General features: G+C 42.8%; 2 long non-coding RNA genes across 3 annotated transcripts in view; one reads left to right on the forward strand and one right to left on the reverse strand.

Moving 5' to 3' along the window:
• The window catches only part of LOC106570316 (uncharacterized), a 39,704-nt gene extending 35,265 nt beyond the window's left edge, over window positions 1–4,439 (reverse strand). Inside the window, exon 1 of the long non-coding RNA XR_006758939.2 lies at window positions 4,309–4,439. This is a non-coding gene — a long non-coding RNA (uncharacterized LOC106570316). The remainder of the gene's footprint in view (window positions 1–4,308) is intronic.
• Window positions 464–11,186, forward strand: LOC106570317 (uncharacterized). Of its 2 annotated transcripts, none has more exons than XR_001320647.3 (3): window positions 464–540; window positions 8,176–8,265; window positions 9,695–11,186. It is a non-coding gene; the product is annotated as an uncharacterized LOC106570317 (long non-coding RNA). The 2 variants fall into 2 exon arrangements; XR_006758941.2 differs by lacking the exon at window positions 464–540 and adding an exon at window positions 4,940–6,310.
• Window positions 11,187–12,184: the final 998 nt, after the last annotated feature.

Here is a 12,184-nt window from a genome sequence, read left to right on the forward strand (position 1 = left end):
GATATGCTATGTAGCCATTGATAAACTAGCCTGCTATTGCACCCAATTTCTGGCCATTCATTGTTAAGTGCTGCTATATTTATACATAGCTTTACCCTTTATATGCTTATTGCATTTGCATATTGTCATTGATTATTGCCATTAACAGCCAATTCATTATATATGTTATTGCCCGTTATTTGCACCTTTCTGTGTCTCCTTTTAGATAAAGCATACTCCATACAAAGCCAACCAAGTCTCAAGTCAAGACGAATCTCATGTCAACTGTCAACCATGTATCATCTGCATGACCTGAATCTATATAGACTCTTAAACTGAACTGCATCTCTGCCTCCTCCTTCTCTTTAACTAGAGTCCCACAGCAGATGGGCAGTACCATAACCATAACCCTCACCTAAACCTCAATAAATTACAATGCGGTGACTGAAGAATATTGTGCGACAGGCTAGGAACCAATGTTTTCGTCAGTGTTTCCCTGTGCACCTTTATTAGGGGAGGACATGCAGGAAATGTATACAAGCAATCCTTGGTCATGTTCAGGTGAGAGCTTTGTACTTGGAATGTCCTTTGTGGGTATAGGTTGTATGGCATCGTAGCTGTTGGTTTATTTCTGTGAACAAGTTGTGGTCGATTGTTCTGAATGGTTTGAGTTGAGTTTGACCATCAGTGAGTTTATTCATCCCAGTGCCGAAGAAAGTGAAAGTAATTGAACTGAATGATTACTGACCAGCAGTGGTGTAAAGTACTTAAGTACTTTTTGGGGGTATCTGTACTTTACTTTACTATTTATATACTTACTTTTACTTCACAACATTACTTACTTTTACTTCACTACATTCCTAAAGAAAATAATGTAATTTTTTACTCCATACATTTTCCCTAATAACCAAAAGTACTTGTTACATTTTGAGGGTTTGCTGGTTTGAGTTCCAGGCAGTTTATTGGCAGTGCCCTCCAATAAGGTGACTGTCTTTAAGTAAAGTCCTTTGTACTTCTAAAATATCTCTTTATGTACATGCGGTGGTTAACTGTTATTTTCTATCATCGGAAGTGTTGTTTGGCACTGTTTTTGGTCATCTTGTGAACTTGGTCAGCTGAATCTCAGTTAAAATACTGTTGTATTTCAGAACGCTACCTAGTGGAAGTAATATATCTAAGAAGTGATTTTGGTGTTAATGTGTTATGTGTCACAAGCAAACCTAATCGTCTAAGCTTCAATAAACGTTGCTTTTTCTTTATCTACCTCTGTATTGTTTCCATTTAACGGGCCTAGAAGCTGTAACATTTACAAGTTAGAATTGTAATAGAAATGGTATATTTTTGCTACGGTGTTGTCTAGTCCATTGCGTTGCTCTGAACAGTTGGCTTGCCCAATAGGTGGCCTGTCATGAACCTGTGTGTCTAATGTTATGTTTGAGGTGTTCCCCTCATTAAACATTAACTGTCATAGTCTGGTAGCTGTGACATTTTAGCTAACCCTAGTCGGCAAGTGTTACTACAAAATACTACAGTAAAATCCACAAAAACACTACAGTGAACACTATTTGGTATTTTATTAGTATCCCCATTAGCTGTTGCAAAAGCAGCAGCTATTCTTCCTAGGGTCCACACAAAACATGAAACATGACATAATACAGAACATTAATAGACAAGAACAGCTCAAGGACAGAACTACATCAATAAAAAAAGGCACACGTAGCCTACATATCAATGCATACACACAAACTATCTAGGTCAAATAGGGGAGAGGCGTTGTGCCGTGAGGTGTTTCTGTTTTTTGAAACCAGGTTTGCTGTTCATTTGAGCAATATGAGATGGAATGGAGTTCTGTGCAATAATGGATATATTTAATACTGTACACTTTCTTGATTTTGTTCTGGATTTGGGGACTGTGAAAAGACCCCTGGTGACATGTCTGCTGGGTAAGTGTGTATGTCAGAGCTGTGTGTAAGTTGACTATGCAAACAATTTGGGATTTTCAACACATTAATGTTTCTTATAAAAATAAGAAGGGATGCAGTCAGTCTTACCTCAACAGCCAAAAGAGACTGGCATGCATAGTATTTATATCAGCCCAATGAAGAGCAAGACGTGCCGCTCTGTTCTTGGCCAGCTGCAGATTAACTATGTCTTTCCTTGCAGCACTCAGCCACACGACTGGATAATAATCAAGATAAGACAAAACTAGAGCCTGCAGGACTTGCTTTTTGGAGTATGGTGTCAAAAAAGCAGAGCATCTCTTTATTACGGACAGACCTCTCACCATCTTTACAACCATTGAATCTATATGTTTGACCATGACAGTTTACAATCTAAGGTAACACCAAGTAATTTAGTCTCCTCAACTTGTTCAACAGCCACACCTTCATTACCAGATTCAGCGGAGGTCTAGAACTTAGGAAATGATTTGTACCAAATAGAATGGTCTTAGTTTTATTTCTGGCCACCCATTCTAAAATGGACTAAAACTCTTTGTTAAGGGTTCATTAGCTGTGGTTGCCAATGCGTATGTGGTTGAATCATCAGCATACATGGACACATATGCTTTGTTTTATGCCAGTGGTAGGTAATTGGTAAACATAGAAAAGAGTAGAGGGCCTAGAGAGCTGCCCTGTGGTACACCAAACATTACATGTTTGATCCAAACTCAAAATTTAGCTAGCTACTAAAGAAACTTTTCAATACACTTTCAAAACAACAAACTTTCCAAAGCAACAAACTGAGCTCTCCCTCGTTCTGCTTTCAACATACTATAGTATACTGCAGTCATGTCCACAAAAACATTACAGTGAATACCATAGTATACTGCAGTCATGTCCCAACAACCCTACAGTGAATACTATAGTATACTACAGTAAAGTCTGCAAAAACACTACTGTGAATACTACACTATACTACAGTCATGTTCGCAAAACACTACAGTGAATACTATAGTATACTAGTCATGTCCACAAAAACACTACAGTGAATACTACAGTAAAGTCTGAAAAAATACTACAGTGATTACTATAGTATATAAATATAGTAATAGTAAAGTATTTAGACCATAGTATTTGTTCATGTTGGTTAGCTGTAAATGTGTAACGATATTTGAATTAAGACAACAATGGACATAAATGTTAAACTTAAAAAAAAGAAATGCCTCCCGAGTGGCACAGCAGTCTAAGGCACTGCATCTCAGTGCGAGAGGCGTCACTACAGAACCTAGTTCGATCCCGGACTGTATCACAACCGGACGTGATCGGGATTCCCATACTGTGGCGCACAATTGGCCAAGCGTCGTCCGGGTTAGGGGAGGTTTTGGCTGGGGTAGGCCTTCATTGTAAATAAGAATTTGTTCTTAACCGACTTGCCTAGTTAAATAAAGGTTAAATATATATATATATATATATATATATATATTTTTTTTTTTAAATCAATCAAGGGATACAGTGTGAAGTATAGTATTCTAAAGTATACTACAAAATTCTATAGTAAGCACGACATGATCGAGGGGAAAACTCAGAGGAAGTCCCCTGCATGAGCAAGTTAAAATCAAAACGTCATCGACGAAGCTAGCAGTAACTAGCTAGCAGTCCAATTGAGCAAAACGTTCTAAAGTAAGTACTACGTGATCAAGGGATTCTACAGTGTGTAGTGTAATATTTTACACAGTATACTACAACATTCAAGGGAAGCATTACATGATCAACGGATACTACAAAGTGTAGAAGTATTTTTACTTAGTTACTTTACACCGCTGACAGTCAGTTGCTAACGTATTCAGCAGCCCTGGCAGGAGGGAGGGAGAGAGATAATCATAGAGGGAGCATACTTCCCATAATTGTGACACTCCCCTTGTTTAGCCATACTGTGCAGACATGATAAAGACATTGCAACTGCGACACAGTACTCTGCTCTAGATATAACTTCAGTTGGGGACTTAATCTGGGTCCAGGGCCTACAAGGTTCAACTGCTTATCAAACATTTCACATTATTTATTTATTGATCATAGTCTGCGTCATCACATGTTTATTTAATGTATTTTTGTCTTTCATTCACGCCAATGGAAACAAAATGGACCATATATAATTATACATGTAACAGTATGTTAATTACATGTTACGCAACTTAACTGAACTGAGGTCAGTTCACATGTGTCTCTAACTCTGACACAGTTTAGATTTCAAGACAAGCTATAGCAAACCAAACCCCAAATCTGTTTGGTCAGAAACATGATCTACCCACCGTCAATTTAGCACAGTCTGTATGATCGTAGTGATGAGAGCCATGCACAGACTGAAGGGAATAAAAAACACAAAACGTACCCTACATCCTGGATCAGCGTAACCCAGTCTTGTTTCCCAGTTGGACTCGACAGCTAGCTACGTGATTACACATTCATTTAAAGCCTGAGAGCACACTGTGTGGAATTAAATGTGGTTTTGTGAAGTATGATTTTAAGCTGAATGTGGGACACACACACATCACACTCTATGTAGGGGATGGCGTGTGGTGTTAGTTGGGCGTGGGTGGCCCTGGAAGGGTATCTCTCTAATCACAAAGTGAGAATGTTAACAGAGACTTGTAGGGGGAGTGTGATGTGAGAGCATGAGGGGAGCTGTGGCCTGGCCAGAATGTGTTTACACTGAGAAAAAGAGAAAGAAAGAGAGAAAGAGAGAGACAGGGAGAGAGATAGGGAGAGCGAGAGCTAGTGCGAGAGGAGTGAGAGAGAAAAACAGGGAGAGATAGGGAGGGCGAGAGAAAGGGTAAGGGAGCGCGAGAATGAGAGAAAGAGAAAAAAAGAGGAAGAGCGAGAGAGAGAAAGAGAGAGCGAGAGAGAGGCAGAGAGAGAGAGATGGGGAGAACAAGAGCAAGTGTGAGAGCAAGAGCGAGAGAGAGACAGGGAGAGACAGGGAGAGCGAGAGACAGGCTAAACGAAAGCGAGAACAAGAGAGAGAAAGAGAAAGAAAAGAGAGAGAGAGCTAAGAGAGAAAAGAGAGAGGCAGGGAGAGATAGGGAGAGAGATAGGAAGAACGAGAGTGAGAGAGACAGCGAGAGAGACAGGGAGAGAGAGAAGCAGGGAGAGGGATAGGGAGAGAGTTAGGAAGAGCGAGAGAGACAGCGAGAGAGACAGGGAGTGAGAAAGGGTAAGGGAGAGAGAGGAGCTAGAGAGAGAACGAAATAGAAATGAGAGAGGGGATGGGATAGAGAGCGTTAGGGAGAACGAGAGCAAGAGCGAAAGAGAGACAGGGAGGGAGATAGGCTAAGGGAGAGAGAGGAGCTAGAGAGAGAGAGCGAAAAAGAAATGAGAGAGGGAATGGGAGAGCATTAGGGAGAGCGAGAGCGAGTGCAAGAGCAAGAGCGAGAGAGAGACAGGGAGAGAGATAGGGAGAGCGAGACAAAGGGTAAGGGAGAGCGAGAACTAGAGAGAGAGAGAGAGAAAGAGAAAGATGAGAGAGAGAGAGCAGAGAGAGAGAGAGAGAGAAAGAGTGTGAGAGAGAGAGATAGGGAGAGCGAGAGAGAGACAGGGAGAGAGAGGGTAAGGGAGAGAGAGGAGTGTGAGAGAGGGGAGAGAGAGAAGTGTGAGAAAGAGGAGCAAGAGAGACAGGGAGAAAGAGAGAGAGAGAGAGAGAGAAAGAGACAAAGAGAAAGGAGAGAGAGAAAAATAAAGGACAGAGATAAAAGAGAAGGAGAAGGAGACACAGGGATAGTGAGAGAGAGCAGGACAAGAAGAGAGAGAGATATGGAGAGTGATGGAGTGAGAAAACCACGAGAGAGCGAGAGAGGAGCGAGAGAGAGAGAGAGAGAGAGAGAGAGAGAGAGGCCAGCCAGATAGGTCCGGCCAGCCAGATAGGACCAGTCAGGCATCTTGAGACGACGTAGCCAGTCTCAAAATAGTCCGAATTAATTGAAGATAACTCCAGAAATCTGTAATTAATTTTGAGGATTTTGGCAAGGAGATTGATTCCATTCCAGGCATTACAATTAGCCCGTTCTTCCATAGCTCCTCCTATCAGCCTCCTCTGTTCCCCACCCACTGCGTTGTCGAAAGCCCAGTGAACCAAATTGACCTGACTAGAGTGTCAGTCAGACAACACCCTCCCCTGGATGAATGCCTCTGTACTAAGTTGTGTCTGATGAGTACCGGTGTTCCTCTGTCCCCTCTCAGGTGCGGGAGCAGTATGATGATGTGTTGAGCTCTGGCCAGCAGGCCTTCCTATTGGAGGAGACAAATCAGAGTCCAGACATGTTCCAGACGTGTAGGTAGTCTGCCTCCAGCGGGGAAGGCCTCTGTCAGCCTGGACTATGTGACGGACAAGTTGAAAGGTGTATTAGTGCAGGGCTGGAACAAAAACATCATAATCTGTGGGTCTCTTTCTCCTCCTTTCTTCTCTCCCTGTCTCTCTCCTTCTTCCTCCATCCCTCACCCCATCTCTCTCTAAGTGGTAGTGTAGCCAGGTGAGGGGGCAGTGGGTGTACTCTGTTGTAGATTTGTGTATGTGAGATCATCTGTGGATCTGTTGGGGCGGTATATGAATAGGAGTGGTCCAGGGTTTCTGGGATGATGGTGTTAATGAGAGCCATTACCAGCCTTACAAAGCATTTCATGTGAGTGCTACGGGACGGTAGGCATTTAGGCAGGATGCCTTGGCGTTATTGAGCATGGGGACAATGGTGGTCTGCTTGAAACATGTAGGTTTTACAGACTGGGTCAGGGAGAGGTTGAAAATGTCAGTGAGGACACTTGCCATCTGGTCAGCGCATGCTCTGAGTACGCGTCCTGGTAATCCGTCTGGTCCTGCAGTCTTGTGAATGATAACCTGTCTTACTCACATCAGCTACGGAGAGCGTGATCACACAGTCGTCCAGAACAGCTGGTACTGTGTTACTTGCCTTGAAGCGAGCATAGAAGGCATTTAGCTTATTCGGTTGGCTCGCGTCACTGGGCGGCTCGCGTCACTGGGCAGCTCGCGACTGGGTTTGTAATCCGTGATAGTTTGCAAGCCATGCCACATCTGACAAGCGTCAGAGCTGATATAGTAGGATTTATCTTAGTCCTGTATTGAAGCTTTGACTGTTTGATGGTTCGTCGGGGGTGTAGCGGGATTTCTTATAAGTGTCCAGATTAGTGTCCCGCTCCTTGAAAGCAGCAGCTCCAGCTCAGTGCAGATGTTTCCTGTGCAGTTGAGTTTGGATATATTACAGTACCTACGGTCACTGTGGGGATGATGTTGTCGATGCTCTTATTAATGAAGCCTATGAACTCCTCAATGCCATCGGATGAATCCCGGAACATATGCATATGTCTCTGTGTGCCTGTGTGTTCCAGTCTGTGCTCGCGAAACAGTCCTGTAGCTTAGCATCCACTTCATCTGACCACTTATCTCAGGTGAGCAAAACCTCGAGACTTCCTTAATATTAGAGATCGCGGACCAGCTACTGTTGACAAAGGCACACACCCCACCCCCGCTGATCTGTTGTTCAGTCCTGTCCTGTCGATGCACAGAAAACCCAGCTAACTATATATTATTAATGTTCTTGTCAGCCACAACTCTGTGAAACATAGGATATTACAGTTTTTAATGTCCCGTTAATAGGATAGTCTTGAATGGAGCTCAACCAGATTATTCTCCAGTGATTGCATGTTTGCCAGCAGAACAGTAGGTACAGGCGGATTATCCACTCATCAGGTATCCCATTAACCGGCCTCTTCTTACGAATGACGGGGATTTGGGCATGGTCCCGGAAGAGCAGAATGTCTTTTGCTACCGACTCATTGAAAAAAAATCCTTAACCAGATCAAAGTGAGTACTTGCTGTTCTAATGTCCAGAAGTTATTTTCGGTCATAGGAAACGATGTTGGAAACATTATGTACAAAAATAGTTCAAATCAATGCAAAGAAAATTGACAAATTAGCACAATTAGTCAGGAGCCCGTAAAACGGCGGCTATTCCCTCCTGCGCCGTCCAGGTTTAATTGTTGTTTAATGTCAATGTTGTAAAAAGAGTGCCCCAAAGGACAGAGTTAAGGTCATAACTTATTTGCACGACCACTACCGGTATTCTTTAGTTGCGGTCCACGTGTTTCACTCAAAACCCTGTATTTCCTCTTCTCTCTTTCTCTCCCTCACTCTCTCTGTCGGTCTGTCTGTCTGTCTGTCTGTCTGTCTGTCTCTCTCTTCCTCTCTCAGATCTCAGTGGACACAGAGAGCTTAGTGACCTGGCAAGCAGCCTGTTGAGAACGAGCTGAGCTTCAGTCTCAAGCCTGCAGAGGACACTGGGTAAAAACAACTATATTTATAGTGTTCTCAATGGTACAGGCCACTGTGCAGGCCTTGGTCACACCTGGCACATGTAGCCTAGCCTACATCACTGGTGATCTGTGGGGAGCAAGCGAGGAGAGTTATCAGACAGGCCTATCTGCAACATTTTGGCCTTGGGAACATTACCAGCAGCATATATGCAAACCTTTTGTGGCACAGAAAGAAAGGAAGATGGATAAACTATTTAATGACTAAATCCCTCTTGCCACTACACTATATGTTCATTTTGAGTTAAGGTGGACCCAGTGACTCAGACTTGAACACTTGGACCAGGACTCGAGCACGGGGTCTTCAGCCATAGGGACTCGTAACCCAACTCATGACTCGACCATTGGTGACTTGGACTCTGGCTCGAGAACAGGGGACTTGGGACTTGATTCGGACTCAAGATTTAGTGACTCGACTACAACACTTGTCAAAACAGTCATTAGCCCCTGTTCTACTTCTGGACATCAATGTGGCTGCGGAGTCTGTGGTAAAACGTTGATAACAATGGTAATGACGTGACTGAGTGATGGCGGTACAATCCATACTACTTTGCCAATACTTTGACACACCATCTGGTGTTACGTTCCCCAGCAAGAACCAAACATTGTTGCTCAAATAGAAAGGGGAATTAACAAATAGTCGCTGACAACGTAAAAGAAACAGGTGGGGTTTTAGGAGGGGTTCGGAAGGACACTCATGGGGACGTCCACTGAAAGTTGACTAGCAACAACAACTGGGACCTAAAAGACACCCACCATGAGACCCACTAAATTTGCAAAAGAAGAGGCAAACAAAAGAAAAACCCACACACCAAAAAAGACAGCAAGCAAGGTGAAACACCTTCCCTCTAATGAGATGACCAACAAGCACAGGTGTAATACAGACTGACTAACGAGGTGGCACCAATCTGTGCGCCCCACATGCTAACGTCCGACCTCTAAATATAATATGGAAAACCAAAGTCTGTAACACTGGTGATTGTGCTACTCTCAAGCGTGTGCGTCTGTTTTTTTAATGTAATGTGTAATTTCTGTGTAGGCTGTGTAGGAATTTACATGGCAAGATAATTGTTATATATTCTTATATACAGTATGTTTGTCATATTTCTGCTGTTGGGAAGAGAATAGGATGTTATGCAGAAAAATATGTTGGTAGGACAAGGCTATGTATGTTTGTGCACATGGACATCAGTGATATATGTGGCCCCATCATCGGATGGGGCCACAGTGTCTTCTGATCCCTCCTGTCTCAGCCTCCAGTATTTATGCTGCAGTAGTTTATGTGTCGGGGGGCTAGGGTCAGTCTGTTACATCTGGAGTATTTCTCTTGTCTTATCCGGTGTCCTGTGTGAATTTAAATATGCTCTCTCTAATTCTCTCTTTCTGTCTTTCTCTCGGAGGACCTGAGCCCTAGGACCATGCCTCAGGACTACCTGGTATGATGACTCCTTGCTGTCCCCAGTCCACCTGGCCGTGCTGCTGCTCCAGTTTCAACTGTCTGCCTGCGGCTATGGAACCCTGACCTGTTCACCGGACGTGCTTGTTGCACCCTCGACAACTACTATGATTATTATTATTTGACCATGCTGGTCATTTATGAACATTTTAACATCTTGACCATGTTCTGTTATAATATCCACCCTGCACAGCCAGAAGAGGACTGGCCACCCCTCATAGCCTGGTTCCTCTCTAGGTTTCTTCCTAGGTTTTTGGCCTTTCTAGGGAGTTTTTCCTAGGGAGTTTTTCCTAGCCACCGTGCTTCTTTCACATGCATTGCTTGCTGTTTGGGGTTTTAGGCTGGGTTTCTGTACAGCACTTTGAGATATCAGCTGATGTACGAAGGGCTATATAAATAAATTTGATTTGATTTGATTTGATTCAAAATGTACACTGAAGATGGATGTGGAGGACCAAGCTGATATGGCTGTGTGATGCTCAGCGTCAAAGTTTAGCACAAAGAGTAAGACACGTGAAAGTAACAGTAAGCACTGTCTAAATGTTTTTACAAATATTATTATTATTGTTGGGAAGGGCCTGTAAGTAAGCATTTCACTGTTAGTCTACAGCTGTTTAGGAAGCATGTGTAAATTAAAATGTTATTTGAAATGAAGTCTGTTTGGTTTAGAAAGAAATTCAAATCAAATCAAATGTGTCATATACTCTGAAAACCGTGACATGCTTACTTACAACAAAGAAAATAGAGTTAGGAAAATATTTACTAAATAAACAAAAGTTTTGAAAAAAGTTACAATAACAAGGCTATATACAGGAAGTACCGGTACAGAGTCAATGTGCGGGTACAGGTTAGTCGAGGTAATTTGTACATGTAGGTAGGGGTAAAGTGACTATGCATAGATGATAAACAGCGAGCAGCAGCAGTGTAAAAACAAAGGGGGGGTGTCATTGGCAAATAGTCCGGGTGGCCATTTGATTAATTGTTCAGCAGTCTTACGGCTTGGGGGTAGAAGCTGTTAAGGAGCCTTTTGGACCTAGACTTGGTGCTCCGGTACTGCTTGCCATGTGGCAGCAGAGAGAACAGTCTATGTGTTGCCGCTTTGCTTGTTTGATGGTTCGTCTGAGGGCATAGCGGGATTTCTTATAAGCATCCGGAATAGTGCCCCACTCCTTGAAAGCGGCTGATCTAGCCTTTAGCTCAGTGTGGATGTTGACTGGCAGGTTACCAGGAGGAGAGAATGCCAAGAGTGTGCAAAGCTGTCATCAAGGCAAAGGGTGGCTACTTTGAAGAGTCTCAAATATAAAATATATTTAGATTTGTTTAACACTTTTTTGCTTACCACATGATTCCATATGTGTTATTTCATAGTTTTGATGTCTTCATTATTATTCTACAATGTAGAAAATAGTAAAAATTAAGAAAAACCCTTGAATGAGTAGGTGTTCTAAAACCTTTGACCGGTAGTGTACATCAAGAACAACGTAGGTAGGTGGTGAAAGCATAGACTCCACACATGATAAGGATATGTTATTTGTTGGCCTGTGACCTACCATTATTGATTCACAGCCCGGAGAGTCAAGGAGTACATTTTATACTTTGTTTGAGCTAGAGCTACATGGCGGCACATGTCAAATGACTCGTTAGGTTGTCACGAACAAAAGTAGCCTGTTGTCAATGTTCTCTGTATGTTTGCCGACTAGAGTTTTGTGCACGAAAAGTGTTGTTTTTATCATTCAACCTTTTGTGAAGCCTTAGACTGGGAAGCGGGTAAAATGAAAGATGGACAGTCATGTAGCCAATAAAATAACCTTTCCGCCCTCATAAAAAAGACTGCCGTTTTGAAACTGCAGTGAAAGTGCAGTAACTGCACTACAGTTACACTGTAAAATTACTGCAGTAAAAAAAAGCTGTGTTATTTTGGACGCAGTATTTGTAGCATACCGCAGTTATACTGCACTTTGACTGCAATCGTCTTTTGTAAGGGCAGTCATATGCAGATGACCTGCGGGGTACTGTATAGGACTGAGTAGTTCCTTTGCATAATGTGAACCATTGCTATGGAATTTCGAGAGAAAGCACTCAGAACGCAGTATAGTATTTTTGGCATAAAAATGGCTTCTCAGGGATGTAAAAGATAGCCAAAACCAAGCATACTAGCCAACATAGGAGTCCTATGAAGTCCTATGTAGCCAACATAGGACTACATACCAAGTAAGAGGCTTTGGAGGAAATTCTCAGTAAGTCAGACACAAGGCTGGTCATGTCTCACATCAACACAATCATCCCAGAAACCCTGGACCCACTCCAATTCACATACCGCCCCAACAGATCCACAGATGAGGCAATGTCTATTGCACTCCACACTGTCCTTTCCTACTTGGACAAAAGGAGTGCCTATGTGAGAATGCTGTTCATTGACTACAGCTCAGCGTTC

The sequence above is a fragment of the Salmo salar genome, chromosome 14 (assembly GCF_965601325.2).
Source record: "Salmo salar chromosome 14, fSalSal1, whole genome shotgun sequence".
NCBI classification, from domain to species: Eukaryota; Metazoa; Chordata; class Actinopteri; order Salmoniformes; family Salmonidae; genus Salmo; species Salmo salar.